This window comes from Pelophylax lessonae, assembly GCF_965119305.1.
Source record: "Pelophylax lessonae genome assembly, chromosome: 13".
NCBI classification, from domain to species: Eukaryota; Metazoa; Chordata; class Amphibia; order Anura; family Ranidae; genus Pelophylax; species Pelophylax lessonae.
Window position 1 is genome coordinate 156709487 of NC_138780.1, and position 18415 is coordinate 156727901.

The following is an 18415-nucleotide window of genomic DNA, read 5'->3' on the forward strand; positions in this document are numbered from 1 at the left end:
GCTCCGCTGTCTCGGTCAGTCAGCTCAGCTTAGCATCCACCCGCTCTGCTACCGCTGTGTAGTTACCAGCATCCGCGCCGCTGAGGATGGGCTCTGCTCTCACTAGGCCACATGTACTAGGCCTCAATCACCGACAGTGTCCCAGCACACCTCTCAGGCTGGTCTGTCCTCGCCAGGAAGCAAGAGAGAGAGCACGCTGTGACGCAGGCAAGTTTATAGGCTCTGCTCTGGTCCTTCCCTTCCCCCGTTGCTCCCTGGGAGTGCAGTTTCCTCAGTCATCCAGATAACAGTCTGCTCTCACTACAGAACTATATTTCCCACAATCCTGTTCTTCCACTTTCTGTGAGAGGCTGATCTCGTCTGCAAGCAGTCTTAAAGGTGCACAGAAAGAGCAGAGGGTAAGTCTGCAGTTTCAAAGAATGGCAGTCCACTACACATATATGGGTGCGCACAGGTGCATAATTTTTTTTTTTCACTTTTATTTTATTTTTTTTACATATTCCATTTTTTAATTCTTAGACCTTTCACTAGACAGGCTAGGGCAGCGCTGAGAATTTCTGTTTGTTTGTTCATTGATAGTTTTTTTTATGATCTGGGTTTAATGACACTTTAATAAAAGAAAAAAAAAACACATCCACCAATCAATTGAGTCTATCAATGAAGATCCACATCAATGATAATGACTGTTGACCTACAGAAAGTTAAAAAAAAAAAATACTGTGCATATTGACACATCAGTTTCTTTCACTCTTGCATGTTAGTTATGCCCCATACACACGTGCAGATTATCTGCAGACTTTTGTCTGCAGACTTACCAAAACCATATAATATGAGGTCAAATCTAAACACTTTCAATTTGTATGCAATCCGGCAGGCCCTTGTACTACATAGAAAAGGTAAATCTGAAGACAAAAGTCTGCAGATAATCTGCACGTGTGTATGGGGCATAAGGTGTGTTGGTGGGCCATTTAGAATTCATGGCACCACAGCGCGCCTGCAAAAGGATGCATGTTTTTGAGCCCTGCAGGAACATATGCAATTTTACCTGTGTTGCTATATAACACGGATGTAAAGGGAGCCTTATTTCTGCATTCAGTTCAGAATGCTTTAATTCTGGCAGGTATATTTTAAATACAATATAAAGAAACCAGAACACATTCATAATCAAATGTAAACCGACACACACATTAATGCAGTTTAATCACTTGCCTACTGTGCACTTAAACCCCCTTCCCATCCAGGCCAATTTTCAGCTTTCAGCGCTGTCACACTTTGAATGACAATTGCGCGGCCATGCTACACTGTACCCATATGAAATTTGTATCATTTTTTTCACACAAATAGAGCTTTCTTTTGGTGGTATGTAATCACCTCTGGGTTTTTTATTTTTTACAAAAAAAAGAATAAAGACAGAAAATTTTGAAAAAAAAAAAAAGTTTTTCTTATTTTCTGCGAGTAAATTTTGAAAATAAATTTTTCTCCTTCACTGATGTGCGCTGATGAGGCGGCACTGATGGGCACTGATAGGCTGCACTGATGGGCACTGATGAGGTGGCACTTATGGGCACTGATGAGGTGGCACTTATGGGCACTGATGAGGAGGTACTAATATGCCGCACTGATGAGCACTGATAGGTGGCATTGATAGGCGGCACTGATGAGCACTGATAGGCGGCACTGATGAGCACTGATAGGCGGCACTGCTGGGCACTGAGAGGTGGCACTTATGGGCACTGATGAGGAGGTACTAATATGCCGCACTGATGAGCACTGATAGGTGGCATTGATAGGCGGCACTGATAGGCTGCACTGCTGGGCACTGAGAGGCGGCACTGATGGGCGGCACTGATGGGCACTGATAGGCGGCACTGATGGGCACTGGCGGATGGCACTGGACACTGACGGGTGGCACTGATGAGCGGCACTGATGGGCAGCACCATCAGTGCCCACACTCAGTGCCCATAGTGCTGCCAGTCAGTGCTCATCAGTGCCTAGATAAGCAGGCACTGATGGGCACTGACTGGCAGCACTATGGGCACTGATTGTGGGCATTGATGGGGGGCACTGATGGCGGGCACTGTAGGCACTGATGGGGGTGCAATTTGTGTATGTTTTTACCTTTAGTAATCAGGGCACTGGTGATCAGTGCCCTGATTACATTCCTGTGCGTCCCCGGCGGCTAACGGCTCCCCCTCCTTCCTCACACTGCAGGCTCCGTGTGAGGAAGGAGCGCTGGCAATGAGAGATGATCTCATATGTTTACATATGAGATCATCTCTCATTGGACGGCCCGATCACGTGGTGAATGGCCGCTGTGATTGGCCATTCACCACGATCAGATTTTCCCCACTGCGCGCTCGCGGGAGCGCGCGGGGGGCGTGTCACTGGGAGGCCGTATTAAGACGGCCTCCCGAAAATTCAAGTCCGCGCTGCAGCCGTATATAGGCTGTAGCGCGGATGGGGGGAGGTTAACCACTTTACGACCGCCCGCCGCAGTTATACTGCGGCAGGCAGCCGCTCTTGCGCAAACCGCCGGCGCGCTCCCGTCCCCGCCCCCGGTCAGCGGGGAAGCTGATGCACAAGGCAGGCGGCTCCGATTGGTGCCTGGCACTCGCGATCGCTCCCCGCTGAGAGAGAAGAACGGTCAGCTGTTGTAAACACAGCTGACCGTTTTTCTCTCTGGGATGATCATAGAGCCCCTGTGATCCTTCTATATAGGATCACAGGTCTCTATGATCATTTCACAAGCCACGCCCCCCCATGGTTAGAATCACTCCCCTAGGCTCACATTTAACCCTAGATCACCCACACTGTTAACCCCTTCCCTGCCAATGTCATTATTACACTAACAGTGCATATTTTGAGCACTGATTACTGTAGTAATGTCGCTGGACCCCCAAAAGTGTCAAAAATGTCAGTCAGGGGTTCGATCTGTCCGCCGCAATGTCGCAGTCCCGCAAAAATCGCAGATCCCCGCCATTACTAGTAAAAAAAAACAAACAATAAAAATGACATAAATCTTTCCTGTAGTTAAATAGACACAATAACTTTTGCGCAAACCAATCAAAATACGCTTATTGCAATTTTTTTTTTACCAAAAATATGTAGCAGAAAATAAATTGGCCTAAAATGTTAAAAAATTTAGATTTTTAAAATTTTTTTTTGAGAATGTTATATAGCAGAATGTGAAAAAAATAGTTTTTTTTTTCAGAATTGTCGCTCTTTTTTTGTTTATAGCGCAAAAAAAAAAATTGCACAGGTGATCAAATACCACCAAAAGAAAGCTCTGTTTGTGGGAAAAAAAGGACGTAAATTTTCTTTAGGTACAGCGTCGCACGACCACACAATTGTCCGTTAAAATAACGCAGTCCCGAATCGCAAAATATGACCTGGTCATTAAGGGGGCAAATCCTTCCGGTCCAAAAGTGGTTAAAGCAGAGTTCCACCCAAATATGGAAGCTCCGCTTTACTGCTTCCTCCCCCCTCTAGCGCCACATTTGGCACCTTTTGGGGGGGAGTGGGTACCTGCCAAAAACAGGTACCCGCTCCCACTTACGAGTAAGGGCGCCGCGGTGACCTACTTAATTTGCGGCCCCTCCTCCCTCCCCCCGCTGCCTTCTGGGAGACACACAGAGGTCCCAGAAGACATCGGGACCATTAAGGAAGCGCAGCACAACTCGCACATGCGCAGTAAGAAGCAAGCTGTGAAGCCGCAAGGCTTCACTTCCTGTTTAACTTAGTAAGGATGCTGACACCTGCACCCAGAGCCGATGGACGGGTCGGCTTTGGGTGCTGACATTGTGGGCTCCTGGACAGGTAAGTATCCTTATATTAAAGCTCAGCAGCTACAGTATTTGTAGCTGCTGACTTTTCATTTTTTTCCCCCAAGGATGGAACTCTGCTTTAATTACAGGAGGAAAGAAAGAGAGTATTTTACCAGTGATCAATAGTCTTCAGTTCTTGTCACCCTCAATAAACCGTTCTTGTGAAATCTCCAGTCCTGAATGGTGGTGATTTGTGGCCATCTTAGCAGGGAGTTGGCATAAAGTGATGAATAGAACCTAAATGAATGTTGTGCCAACACTGTGATGTTATGCTAACCACAGTGTATACTTAGCGGCCTGCTGACAATATCATCTGATCAGCGTGAGAACAGAGAACTGGATAATCTGCCATTTGTAACATGTGAATTCAGGTTTAGGTAAAAATATTCCCAGAAAATGTACAGAATGCCTGGTTATTAGCACTAAGCTGCACATTTAAACACATTATGCTTAAAACCTACGTAACCTAACAGAGCAAATGCTAAATTTTGGGCCCCCCCAGGAGCTTGTTGCCATAATGTGTGTAGTGCCCTCCTCTAGCTAGGTTGTCAGGTTAAATTTAATTGTTGGTTTTACTATAGCCATTGGAAAATCTATCTATTATTCTTATCTGATTGGGCCTTCCTAAACTGGGTGTTTGATTTCTACCACCTGCTTCTGGAAAAAGCTGTCAGAATATCAGCAGAAGTGGCCCAAATCATTAAAAATAAAAAGCTAGCATTTTGTAATTATAAAAAAACCCAGAGCAATGAAGATAAGGAAATCTACAAGATTAGGCAGAAAGAGGCCAAGCAAGTTATAAGAACTTCTAAAGCGCAGGAGAAGGACCTCCACTTGAAAGGATGACTAATGAATCGTTTGATGCATGTGTCTTTACAGAGGAAGACGTTCTAAGATTGCTGTCTAAAGTGAAGACAAATAAGTCACAGGGTCCTGATGAGATACACCGAAAATTATTAAAAGAGCTTAGTGGTGAGCTGGGAAAACCATTAACAGATTTATTTAACCAATCATTAGTAACAGGAGTCGTCCCGGAAGATTGGAAATTGGCAAATGTCGTGCCCATTCACAAGAAAGGTAGTAGGGAGGAATCAAGCAACTATAGACCAGTGAGTCTGACATCAATAGTAGGCAAATTAATGGAAACCCTATTAAAGGATAGGATTGTGGAACATCTTAAATCCCATGGATGGCAAGATGAAAAACAACATGGGTTTACTTCAGGGAGATCATGTCAAACAAATCTTATAGATTTTTTTGACTGGGTGACTAAAATAATAGACGGTGGAGGTGCAGTAGACATTGCATATCTAGATTTTAGTAAGGCTTTTGACACTGTCCCACATAGAAGACTTATCAATAAACTGCAGTCATTGAGCATGGACTCCCATATTGTTGAGTGGATTAGGCAGTGGCTGAGTGACAGACAACAGAGGGTTGTAATCAATGGAGAACATTCAGAACAAGGTCATGTTACCAGTGGGGTACCTCAGGGATCTGTATTGGGACCAATTTTGTTTAATATCTTCATAAGTGATATTGCAAAAGGCCTCGATGGTAAGGTTTGTCTTTTTGCTGATGACACAAAGATATGTAACAGGGTTGATGTTCCTGGAGGGAAACGCCAAATGGAAAAGGATTTAGGAAAACTAGAAGAATGGTCAGAACTCTGGCAACTGAAATTTAATGTGGATAAGTGCAAGATAATGCACCTGGGGCGTAAAAACCCAAGGGCAGAATATAGAATATTTGACACAGTCCTGACCTCAGTATCTGAGGAAAAGGATTTAGGAGTAATTATTTCAGAAGTCTTAAAGGTGGGAAGACAATGTAATAGAGCAGCATGAAATGCCAGCAGAATGCTTGGATGTATAGGGAGAGGTATAAGCAGTAGAAAGAGAGAAGTGCTTATGCCGCTGTACAGAACACTGGTGAGACCTCACTTGAGTATTGTGCGCAGTACTGGAGGCCATATCTCCAGAAGGATATAGATACTCTAGAGAGAGTTCAGAGAAGAGCTACTAAACTAGTCCATGGATTGCAGGAAAAAACTTACCAGGAAAGGTTAAAGGACCTTAACATGTATAGCTTGGATGAAAGAAGAGACAGAGGGGATATGATAGAAACTTTTAAATACATAAAGGGAATCAACTCGGGGGAAAGGAGGAGAGCATATTTAAAAGAAGAAAAACTACCACAAGAGGACACAGTTTTAAATTAGAGGGGCAAAGGTTTAAAAGTAATATGAGGAAGTATTACTTTACTGAGAGAGTAGTGGATGCATGGAATAACCTTCCTGCAGAAGTGGTAGCTGCAAATACAGTGAAGGAGTTTAAGCATGCATGGGATAGGCATAAGGCTATCCTTCATATAAGATAGGGCCAGGGACTATTCATAGGATTCAGATATATTGGGCAGACTAGATGGGCCAAATGGTTCTTATCTGCCGGCACATTCTATGTTTCTATGTAATATAGGGCAGGCAGAGTTAAATATCTAGCAGGGCTGGCCCTACCATGGGTCCCACTGGGTCAATTGGACCCATGCGGCAGAGGAGGCTCTTTAATTAGGCGGTCGCCATAGGCCTTGCTTAGGCCACCTAATCTGCCTAAATAACGAGCCTCCTCTGGGCTCCAAAGATTGACCATCTTGTTCACCCACCCGGCCGGCACCTCTCCCTCCTTCCAGCCAGGCCAGACTATGGGGAGGGCAGGCGAGGGAAGGAGGTGGAGCCACCCACCTCCTTGGCACACCGCTGAAGTGGACAGACAACAAGGACACCAGCACCGCCACCACGATATTAGAGCCAGCAAGGCCAGCCAGAGAGCGATCACCCCGGTCCGACTATCTGCCGGTCACAGGCGAGTCCTGGTCCGGACACCCTGTCCTCTCCTATTTCCCAGGGGGAATGGAAGGTGGCCATGGAGATCACTGGGCTGTATGGGGGATTGATAGTAAATTGTGAAGTCGATTGTAAATGTCATGCTCATGTGATGCGGGGGGGGTGCTCCCAATTATACCTGGTTGATTGACTGGTTTTATACCAGCACACAGTCAGTGCGGCTAAGGTGCCCTGTGTGCTTATTTCCCATGCAGCAGGTGAACACACTATCCTTGGGATCTGCTGCATGTGGGTGCCAATGTATTGTTAATGGCACCCCAAACGCAGATCGCACAGGCAGTGTGTTTACAGGCACAACATTGCATGGTACCACAGTACTTTGCGTTTGGGTGCAGTGTGTTTTTAAAAGTAGTGCAAACACTACTTTTTGCACAGTCTGTTACATAGCTTTGGGTGGTCTTTCCAGAGTGTTGTTTCTCTGCTAGCAGGGTTACAGTTCTCCTGTGGCTGCTGGCCCTGGGAGGCAGATCAAAAAAACGAAGAGATTTCCAGTCACTACTTACCAACCAGCCAGCGACCAACCGAATTGACCTGTCTAACAGTATGCGTTAAAAAACAGGGGTTTGGTTGCACACATTTGCAAATACATGCGTGAGTTACAGGCCCCGACAAGGCACCCTGTGATCTGCAGTCCCTAACTCTACAATTTAAAGAGTCTCTACAATGAGAGCACATGCATTTAATGGGATAGATGGAGGACAGGTGACTAGAGGGAGCCCACCCCTCCTTAAAGGCACAGGGTCACACTGAACACCCAGCACATCGCACAATGGCGGCAAAGGTGTCAGTGCGTTGCCTGGCTCAATATAGATATCAATAATGCAAAAAGTGGTAGTGCGTTGCCTGGCTCTGGGAGGCAGCTTGAAAGATACAGAAATTGCAGCCCGAGTCTTAGCAGGAGCTGGGCTGAGGGCCTGTAGAGGATTGCTAAAATTATTTTTGTTGGAGGGCACTGTTTTCAAGTCCTGGTCTGGAGAAGGATCTCTGATGTTGGGACTTTAGTGCGTGCTTGCTGCAATAGGAATTCCTGCTGAGAATTTAGTCCTGCTATTAATTACTATTCTCATTTTGGAGTATTCTGAAACACCTGAACCCTTCTCCTATTTCAAGTTATTTAGCAATAAATTCTAAAAAGACATCCCCTTGACTAAACCTGTATTGTCAGTGTTCATGGAACTGTGCTTGTGACTGGCAGGTAAAACAAATTGGCCTAAAATGTTAACAAATTTTGATTTTTAATTTTTTTTTTTTTGAGAATGTCATATAGCAGAATGTGAAAAATATTGTTTTTTTTTTCAAAATTGTCGCTCTTTTTTCGTTTATAACGCAAAAAATAAAAATTGCACAGGTGATCAAATACCACCAAAAGAAAGCTCTATTTGTGGGGAAAAAAGACGTAAAATTTGTATGGGTACAGCTTAGCACGACCGCCCAATTGTCCGTTAAAGTAACGCAGTGCCGAATCGCAAGATAGGGCCTGGTCATTAAGGGGGCAAATCCTTACGGTCTTAAAGTGGTTAAATACCTGCAGTGTTCTAACAGCAATTCACTGAACTGTTTTTAGCAGAAGTATATAAAGACAGTCCTAACTTGCTATAACACTCCCTGTTTTAACACACTGGCCAGTGAATGATAAAAAAAAAAAAAAAAGTGAAAAAACATTGGCTATCAAAGTTGGGGCTCTTGAAGAAAGCACAACCGTTCTCAACAGACAACGGATTTGCTAGAGCAATGTTAGTCTCTCGCCAGACCCAGGGCACCCCGTTTTTCTAGGTCTTCGAACATATGCTCTAGTCCGATTCAAGACTCTAAACAGGGATAGGAGTTACTGTGAGGTCTCTCTTTCAATCCTGCAGAGACAGTCCACCCTTTCCTTCCTTAAAAGCGGTAGGAGTGCCCTCTAGTGCAGTCTTCTCTCATCAGACATCCAAATCACACCTCACACTCTCCCAGGGAGAAGGTTCCTTGTGTCTGGGACCTGTGCAGTCTCTTTGCTTCTCTGAGGCCTCGCTCAATTGTGGTCAGCTAACAGCCCAGTTTTTTTTCTCACCCCTTGCTAGCTTTAAGACTGTCCTCTCCTTTCCTATCAGCAGCCTGCAGAGAGTAAGAAAGTGTTGGGTGTGCTGATGAAGAGAGAAGTGATGGAGGGGGTGGGTGGTTTAAATGTTGCAGAGAGTGGGCAGGTATGGAGAAATGTGAGTTGGAAGGAGTTGGATAATAAGCAGAAGGATATTGCATGGATGTGTGTGCATAGGTGTTTGCCTACCAGAGAGTTTCAGAGGAGGAGACGTTTTGTGGATAGTGAGTTGTGTCCAAGGGATGGGTGTAGGAGGATTGAGAATGTGGTGCATTTGTTCTGGGAGTGTGGATATGCTAAGGAAATATGGAGATGCATGGGCAAGCTGATTGAGGGTTTAACGGGGGTGAGAAAGATGACGTATGAAATGATGATGTTTGGGTTGTTTCAGTTAGGAAAGAGTGAGGCTAGGGTATTGTGGTTTGTTGTAAATTGTGTAAAGGAAGTTTTATGGGATGTTAGGAATGTGGTGGTTTTTAGGAAAGAGGTTGTGAGTGTGCGGGAGTGCGTGGCTATGGTCCGTGGAAGGATCTATAGTTATGCTTTTTTTGATACTAAAAAATTGGGGGGATGCAAAGCTAAAGAAATTTGGAAGTTTTCAGAGTGGAAAAATTGGTGTGTGGAGTAATTTTTTTCTCTTATTAATATGTGTTTTTTCTTTTTTTTTTCTTCTTCCTTTTAAGCAGGAAGTGATCATGCCAATCGGAGGAATGTTGGAGGGATGGTTTTATGTGATTGGGCGGAAAGTGTGTTGGTGCTTTAAAAAATAAAATTTAAAAAAAAAAAAAAAAAAAAAAAAAAAATTTTTGGTGGTGGGAAAGGGGTGTTCATATGTAAATGACCATATTGTAATGTCCATTTTGTATTTTTTGCTGTATTTTTGTAAATTTATGTAAAGTTTTTGTTATACATGGAATGGAAATGTTGATTTTATTTTTCTTTGCTTTGTAAATATTACTTTGTTGGAAAAGTAATGTTCTGTAATTTTATCTTGACATTTTAAATAAAAGAATTAAAAAAAAAATCAGCAGCCTGCAGACACACTCTCCCCTTGCTTTGTTGCATCAGCCAATCATCATCCTCAAGGATGGATCCAGATCCAGCAAAGGTGGCTTCCCCATGCACTGGAGACACTCTATAGACAAGCCTTGCAAAGTGGTCTCCTAAAGACAGCTGCTGCGTTTCTGCATTAATGAATATTCAGTTTAACCCTGTCCACACTGCAGAAGGATAATAAAACAGTAACAGGAAGAAGTTTTGCAGCAGTTATTAGCTACAGTCAAGGTTTTATACATATATACATTTTTTTCTTTTTTTTATTATTGGTTTTTAATATATTAATGAATAGCATCCTTCCTCTACAAAACTCAATAGACTTGTGTCCTTTTGTTACTACAGTATATGTGACCTATCAAGGCATAAATCTATATCAGAGTTAATGCAAAGTGTTTTCAGCTCCTAAGCTTTGTTGTTTCAGATTCTCGTCTACTTATCCCTCATTTTCCTCTCTAAATGATAATGCCTGGAGATGTTAAGGTATTAGCACACAGATGTAAGCAACACACCAGGCAGGAAGCTCAGTATATAATCTGGTAAGCTTCTGTGTGGCTAATAGCTGCCTTTGCTTACCTGACATTATATGCACACTAGGCTATTTAATGTCATCTACACTAAGTACATATCATTTTGTATCTGCAGAGTTAAGGCTTCGTCCTGTTTGCTCCCATGCAGGAATCACATTTTTTGTATCTGTATTCATTTTCTTTTGTTATGTAAGAGGAGCAAAGGGACATTTTATAGTAGGGCTGGTTGCCAACTGTGTTGATGGAAGATAGGAGAACAAGGCACAAAATCAAGAAAGACAAGCAGGGGGAGCCACTTCCACAGAGCTATAGGATTCAAGAATCGCAAGGTTTTATCTATTCAGCAAATAAAAGATATAATCTAAAGTGAACCTAGAATTAGATATATTATTCATGTAGCATGCATATATGCCAAGTAATGTGTAAGTGTAAAATTGTGTACCTATGTCTCAGAGATCACAGCACTCCCCCTGGCAATGCCTATATCTGTTTTTTTTTTTTCTTGTTTTGTTTTTTGATTGTGAAGGACAGCACCATGTTTGTTCAGGCATTATCCAGGGCCAACATCTACTACCTGGACTGGGATTCTGGCTTAGAGATGACAATCATGTAAATCCTAGGAGGAGATGTACTATAACTGGTGCACACAGAATCTGATGCAGCTGTGCATAGTAACCAATCAGCTTCTAACTTCAGCTTGCTCAAATAAGCTTAAAACAAAACCTAGAAGCTGATTGGTTACTATGCACAGCTGCACCAGATGCTGTGTGCACTTGTTTTAGTACATCCCCCCCCCCCCCCTAGTATCTGAGCTGTTGCCTGTGTTCACAAATGTCTGGCACGGAGCTGCCCCTTCTGTAACCAGTCACTTGCTACAAAGTGTAGCACCCTCTGTGTGCTAGAAGTGTGGATGCAATTTATTTGTTTAGTGTAGGTAAATGTGTGCAGGCTTGGCTTGCAGTCAAGCCTGTCCGTATTTTTCCTGGGTTGGGCAGAGATCCAGGGAGAGCAAGATGACTCACAGGCAGCATCACTAAGACCTCCCCCCTTCTTCTTGAACTTGCTGGAAACTTCCAGAAGAATGGGAGGGAAGGAAAGTTTTCTCGGATGGAAGCTGGAGAAGGAATGTTAGGCTGTCGGAGGCCTTTCAGGGAGCTCCCCAGTCTGGGGAGGTGACCTTGGGCCTAGGTTTGGGTGCAGACAGGACCCTTTTCAAGACACATGGAGGTGTCCTGGTCAGGAGGCACGGGAGCAAGGAGAGGACAGTGGGAGAACATTGCCAGACAAGTCTCCAGAGGACAAGGAATAGCCAAGAGGGCTGGTGAGTGACACACAGTCAGAAGGACTGGGAGGCATGCCGGAGTGGACTGGGATGGAGCAGTCTGGGATAGATGTAGAGCCAGTCAGGAGGACTGTGGTGGCACGGGTAGGAGAAAAGGTAAGCTGCAGCCAGGAGGGCTAACAGTGCCTGAAGAAGTGGTACTAGGAGCAGTAGCCACAGATAGGCTAGCTTGCACCAAAGACTCCAATATTTTGGCTACACCATAGGGGCCCATGGTCCCTGCCTGCAAAGGGCCTTCTTCCAGATTCAGCTGAGATTGTGCTGGATCTGAAACCTATGCTAGCTGGTCCTGGGAGTTGTTGTTCTGCAATCAAGATTGTGCCGGAGGTAGTAGAGGAAAGTGTGTATATATACCGGGGTGTATAAAGTTCTAGTCCCTCACAAGTTCTGTTGTTTAAATGGGCGTCCCATATCATAACTTCCCTATCCAAGTTCCATTCCCATAAAAAAAAAACAAAGCAGCAAGGACTGTTTCTTGACTTTGTTTTTCTTGTTCTACTTACTGTTGGTGTATGCACAATGCCAATGAACTCTATCATTAAATAGAGGCGGTCATAGGCAAAAGGCACAGAGTCGATTAGAAAGGCTCTATGCCTTGTATTTGCTGCGATGGCCAATCACAGTGATCACAAATGTGAAAACACACTTTGTTTACATTAGAGAACCCGTCCCTTCTTCTCACAAAGGAAGTGCCACGGCCACCAATTATGGATTGCGATAGATTATTTGGGATGGATTTAAAATGGTTTTGGGGTTATCCATACTATGTAGCCATTGCACACAATGAAAATTCATCCTTCAGGGAACATTCTTCCACTAATAACAAGCTTGCACTTGACTTTATTGGAGGACTTTTTTTTTTTTTTTTTAACTTGAGGTTTATTGAAGTTTTACATAGTACAGTATTTCGAGGAGAATTTTCAAGTGGAGGACTTTTGAGGCTGGGTTCACCTAATACCGATGTGACTCACAGCAGGTGTCTGGTGCATCCCTATTCTCCATTTCAGATCTGACCTGAAATGGTCCTTTGGAATTCGGACCTGAAATGGAGCCAACGTCACACAGGACTCATGTGGAATGCCGCCCCAGAGATGTATGAACCGGCTACACTGAGAGCCAGTCACAATCTGCTGTCATTAACCTAGATGCGGATCCGTATCCAATTTGTATAAGTATGAACCCAGCCTAAGGGCTAAGCACAATTTATCCACCTCAATACCAGCCAATTTCTTCGTTACCAAAAAAAGTGGCAAAAATTAGATCACCTAGATGTGTCTATTTTTCAAAGAGGGGTTCTTTTGGGGGTGTTTGCCCATTAGTTTTTATTTAATACGTTTTATAACAGAAAACAAAAATAAACCCAATGCCAAAAAAACTAATCAATAAGGGCCCTTTTGCACCAACGCACTTGGATGCAGTTGATAGTTGCATATTGAACTGCACTCCAACTGCATAGACGGCCCAAATATCAAGGCAATCCTATGGGCACAGTTCACATCATTACAATTGCACTTCAGTGCAGAAAAAAAATAAAAAAAAAGTAGAGCGTGCTTCATTTTTCTGCAGAGCAAATGCAGGGAACGTGCTACAAATGCGCTTCAAACGCATCGCATCTGCACTGCACTGTGCCCCTTTTAAGCCAAGAAAGACAAGCCCTAAAACATATAGAAAAATACACCAGAAACGCATGCAAAACACATGCAAAATGCATTCAAGAGCACGCCAAGCGCGCTTCAAACACGCTTCAAATATATAGTGCCTTGCAAAAGTATTCGGCCTCCTTGAACTTTGCAACCTTTTGCCACATTTCAGGCTTCAAACATAAAGATATAAAACTGTAATTTTTTGTGAAGAATCAACAACAAGTGGGACACAATCATGAAGTGGAACAAAATTTATTGGATATTTCAAACTTTGTTAACAAATAAAAAACTGAAAAATTGGGCATGCAAAATGATTCAGCCCCTTTACTTTCAGTGCAGCAAACTCTCTCCAGAAGTTCAGTGAGGATCTCTGAATGATCCAATGTTGACCTAAATGACTAATGATGATAAATAGAATCCACCTGTGTGTAATCAAGTCTCCGTATAAATGCACCTGCACTGTGATAGTGTCAGAGGTCCGTTTAAAGCGCAGAGAGCATCATGAAGAACAAGGAACACACCAGACAGGTCCGAGATACTGTTGTGGAGAAGTTTAAAGCCGGATTTGGATGCAAAAAGATTTCCCAAGCTTTAAACATCCCAAGGAGCACTGTACAAGTGATAATATTGAAATGGAAGGAGTATCAGACCATTGCAAATCTACGAAGACCTGGCCGTCCCTCTAAACTTTCAGCTCATACAAGGAGAAGACTGATCAGAGATGCAGCCAAGAGGCCCATGATCACTCTGGATGAACTGCAGAGATCTACAGCTGAGGTGGGAGACTCTGTCCATAGGACAACAATCAGTCGTATAATGCACAGATCTGACCTTTATGGAAGAGTGGCAAGAAGAAAGCCTTTCTTAAAGATATCCATAAAAATTGTTGTTTAAAGTTTGCCACAAGCCACCTGGGAGACACACCAAACATGTTGAAGAAGGTGCTCTGGTCAGATGAAACTAAAATCATACTTTTTGGCAACAATGCAAAACGTTATGTTTGGCGTAAAAGCAACACAACTCATCACCCTGAACACACCATCCCCACTGTTTGGGCCTGCTTTTCTTCAGCAGGGACAGGGAAGATGGTTAAAATTGATGGGAAGATGGATGGAGCCAAATACAGGACCATTCTGGAAGAAAATCTGATGGAGTCTGCAAAAGACCTGAGACTGGGATGGAGATTTGTCTTCCAACAAGACAATGATCCAAAACATAAAGCAAAATCTACAATGGAATGGTTCACAAATAAACATATCCAGGTGTTAGAATGGCCAAGTCAAAGTCCAGACCTGAATCCAATCGAGAATCTGTGGAAAGAACTGAAAACTGCTTTTCACAAACGCTCTCCATCCAACCTCACTGAGCTCGAGCTGTTTTGCAAGGAGGAATTGGCAAAAATTTCAGTCTCTCGATGTTCAAAACTGATAGAGACATACCCCAAGTGACTTACAGCTGTAATAGCAGCAAAAGGTGGTGTTACAAAGTATTAACTTAAGGGGGCTGAATAATTTTGCACGCCCAATGTTTCAGTTTTTTATTTGTTAACAAAATTGAAATATCCAATAAATTTCGTTCCACTTCATAATTGTGTCCCACTTGTTGTTGATTCTTAACAAAAAATTACAGTTTTATATCTTTATGTTTGAAGCCTGAAATGTGGCAAAAGGTAACAAAGTTCAAGGGGGCCGAATACTTTCGCAAGGCACTGTATATGTAAACATGCAGTCAAAAACAAAAAGGTATGTGCAGTTTCTGGTGTGAATGGGCCCTAAATGTTGCAGCAAACCACTATCATGTGTTCTCACACCACAAATCATGTTTGAATACAAAAAGTGCAGTACAACAAATAATACATTCAAAAAAATTAAAATAAGGAAAAATATTTTTTTCAAAATAGTTGGTCTTTTTTATATACATATATACAGTATATATATAAACAGTGGTTATCAATACCACCAAAATAAAGTTCTGTACTTAAAATTCATTGTGTTATAGTGTTGCATGTTTGAGAAATGTAAAATCAAACTACAGTTCACGTTCCTGTAAACTAGGAGCAATGGCAAATTGTTCCTAGAGGTCTCTCAAACACATTAAAGCGGAGTTCCACCCTGGATTTTTTTTTTTTTTTTTTTAATACCCCCGGGACAGTCAGGGCTAGTGCATTCCACAATGGCTAGCCTCTGATCTGTCCCGGGTTGCACTTACCTGTTAGGACAAATACTTACCTTGCAAACGTCTTGTCCAGCGCTGCCATCTCAGATGTGGGCAGCTTGAAGCCAGCGAGATCCCCTTCGGTGTCTTCTTCCGCCTTCTTTGGTCCCACGATGCTCTGCGCCGGCCCCGACGTCACTTCCGGGTCGCGCGCGTCATCCCTCTACAGCTTCTGGGCATGCCCAGAAGCTGTTTAGAAGGGGATGACGTGCGCGACCCGGAACTGACGTCGGGGCCGGTGCAGGCGCAATGATTCCTGGGAGCTATGACGTTCAGCTCCCAGGAATCATTGCAGAGCCAGGAAGTGACGACGGGCCGCGGCCGAGGAAGGAGGAAGAAGGAAGTAAGGTAAGTATTTTTTCTTCGCTACGAGGTAAGTAAAAAAAAAAAAAATATGCGATTAGCCATTTCTTTTTCAGGTGACCCGGAACGAGAAGATGGAGGTAAGTATAAAAATAGGGTGGAACTCCACTTTAACACAAAAATACATAAAAACATAAGTTAATAAAGAAGTTAGCTCCTCAAACCTAGGCTCCTACAATCACAGTGAGGTAGCCTAAAAAAATTCCACTTGAGCTGTTTATTTCTTCACAGATGTCAGGGCTGGAAGCTGGAAGCTCAGAGCTGCATATTAGGTCGGTGTTGCATTCTTTTCCGCAGCTTTAGAAAGATTGGCATACTGCCTGTACTCATTATTGGCCATCTCCTGAAGATGTCATTGAACTAAATAGTCCCATAGTGAAACGGAGACTGCCAAACCTCCAGGAGAAGTTGCACAGCAATCACATTCTGCCACCTCTCAGGGGAGCGGATTAAGACTTGCCTAGTGATTTGTTCTGATGGTATCATCTCTAAACCTCTAAGGTTATGCTACAAGATTCACAGACATGTGATGGCTATCACATATAACGCATGCAGACGTAGGATAGAGATTACTGATCTTCTTCCTTTACTTGTCCAAGCCAAACATGCATGTGCCTGATAAAAAAATAAATAAATGTGTAATGGAGTCTGTACCTCCCAAAAGAGATCCACAGGTTCAAGCTGAACACCAGGTAAACAGCTTAATGCACAGATGGATGTAATATATATATATATATATATATATACAGTGCATTGCGAAAGTATTCAGCCCCCTTGAACTTTTCGACCTTTTGCCACATTTCAGGCTTCAAACATAAAAATATAAAACTGTAATTTTTTGTGAAGAATCAACAACAAGTGGGACACAATCATGAAGTTGAACGAAATTTATTGGATATTTCAAACTTTTTTAACAAATAAAAAACTGTAAAATTGGGCGTGCAAAATGATTCAGCCCCCTTAAGTTAATACTTTGTAGCCCCACCTTTTTCTGCGATTACAGCTGTAAGTCGCTTGGGGTATGTCTCTATCAGTTTTGCACATCGAGAGACTGAAATTTTTGCCCATTCCTCCTTGCAAAACAGCTCGAGCTCAGTGAGGTTGGATGGAGAGTGTTGGTGAACAGCAGTTTTCAGTTCTTTTCACATATTCTCGATTGGATTCAGGTCTGGACTTTGACTTGGCCATTCTAACACCTGGATATGTTTATTTGTGAACCATTCCATTGTAGATTTTGCTTTATGTTTTGGATCATTGTCTTGTTGGAAGACAAATCTCAGTCCCAGTCTCAGGTCTTTTGCAGACTCCATCAGGTTTTCTTCCAGAATGGTCCTGTATTTGGCTCCATCCATATTCCCATTAATTTTAACCATCTTCCCTGTCCCTGCTGAAGAAAAGCAGGCCCAAACCATGATGCTGCCACCACCATGTTTGACAGTGGGGATGGTGTGTTCAGGGTGATGAGCTGTGTTGCTTTTACGCCAAACATAACGTTTTGCAACGTTGCCAAAAAGTTTGATTTTGGTTTCATCTGACCAGAGTACCTTCTTCCACATGTTTGGTGTCTCCCAGGTGGCTTGTGGCAAACTTTAAACGACACTTTTTATGGATATCTTTAAGAAATGGCTTTCTTCTTGCCACTCTTCCATAAAGGCCAGATTTGTGCAGTATACGACTGATTGTTGTCCTATGGACAGAGTCTCCCACCTCAGCTGTAGATCTCTGCAGTTCATCCAGAGTGATCATGGGCCTCTTGGCTGCATCTCTGATCAGTCTTCTTGTATGAGCTGAAAGTTTAGAGGGACGGCCAGGTCTTCGTAGATTTGCAGTGGTCTTATACGCCTTCCATTTCAAAATTATCGCTTGCACAGTGCTCCTTGGGATGTTTAAAGCTTGGGAAATCTTTTTGTATCCAAATCCGGCTTTAAACTTCTCCACAACAGTATCTCGGACCTGTCTGGTGTGTTCCTTGTTCTTCATGATGCTCTCTGCGCTTTAACCACTTGCCGACTGCCTAACGCCGATCTACGTCGGCAGTCAGCCCCTCACAGGCAAAGTGACGTAGGGCTACGTCACTAGCTTGTGAGGGTCTAGGGAGCGAGCGCGCGCCCCCGGAGGCGCGCTCCCGCTCCCGCGTGGTCACAGACCCCCCCGCGCGTGTGACCAGCGGACCCGATGACTGCCGGTCACTCGGCGATCGGCGGGGGAGAGGGAGAATGTCAGGCAGCTTGTGTAAACAAGCCACCTGTCATTCTCCTCGCTGTAAAGACACTGATCAAACGGATCTAGTATGTAGATCCGTTGATCAGTGTCCTTACAGCTCAAGCCACAGCCAATCACAGTAGAAAGCACGCCCCTAGGGATACACACAGCCCCTCCCTCCCAAATAAAGTTAACCCCTTCACATCCAGTGTATTTTTACAGTAACAGTGCATATGTATAGCACTGATTACTGTAGAAATGTCA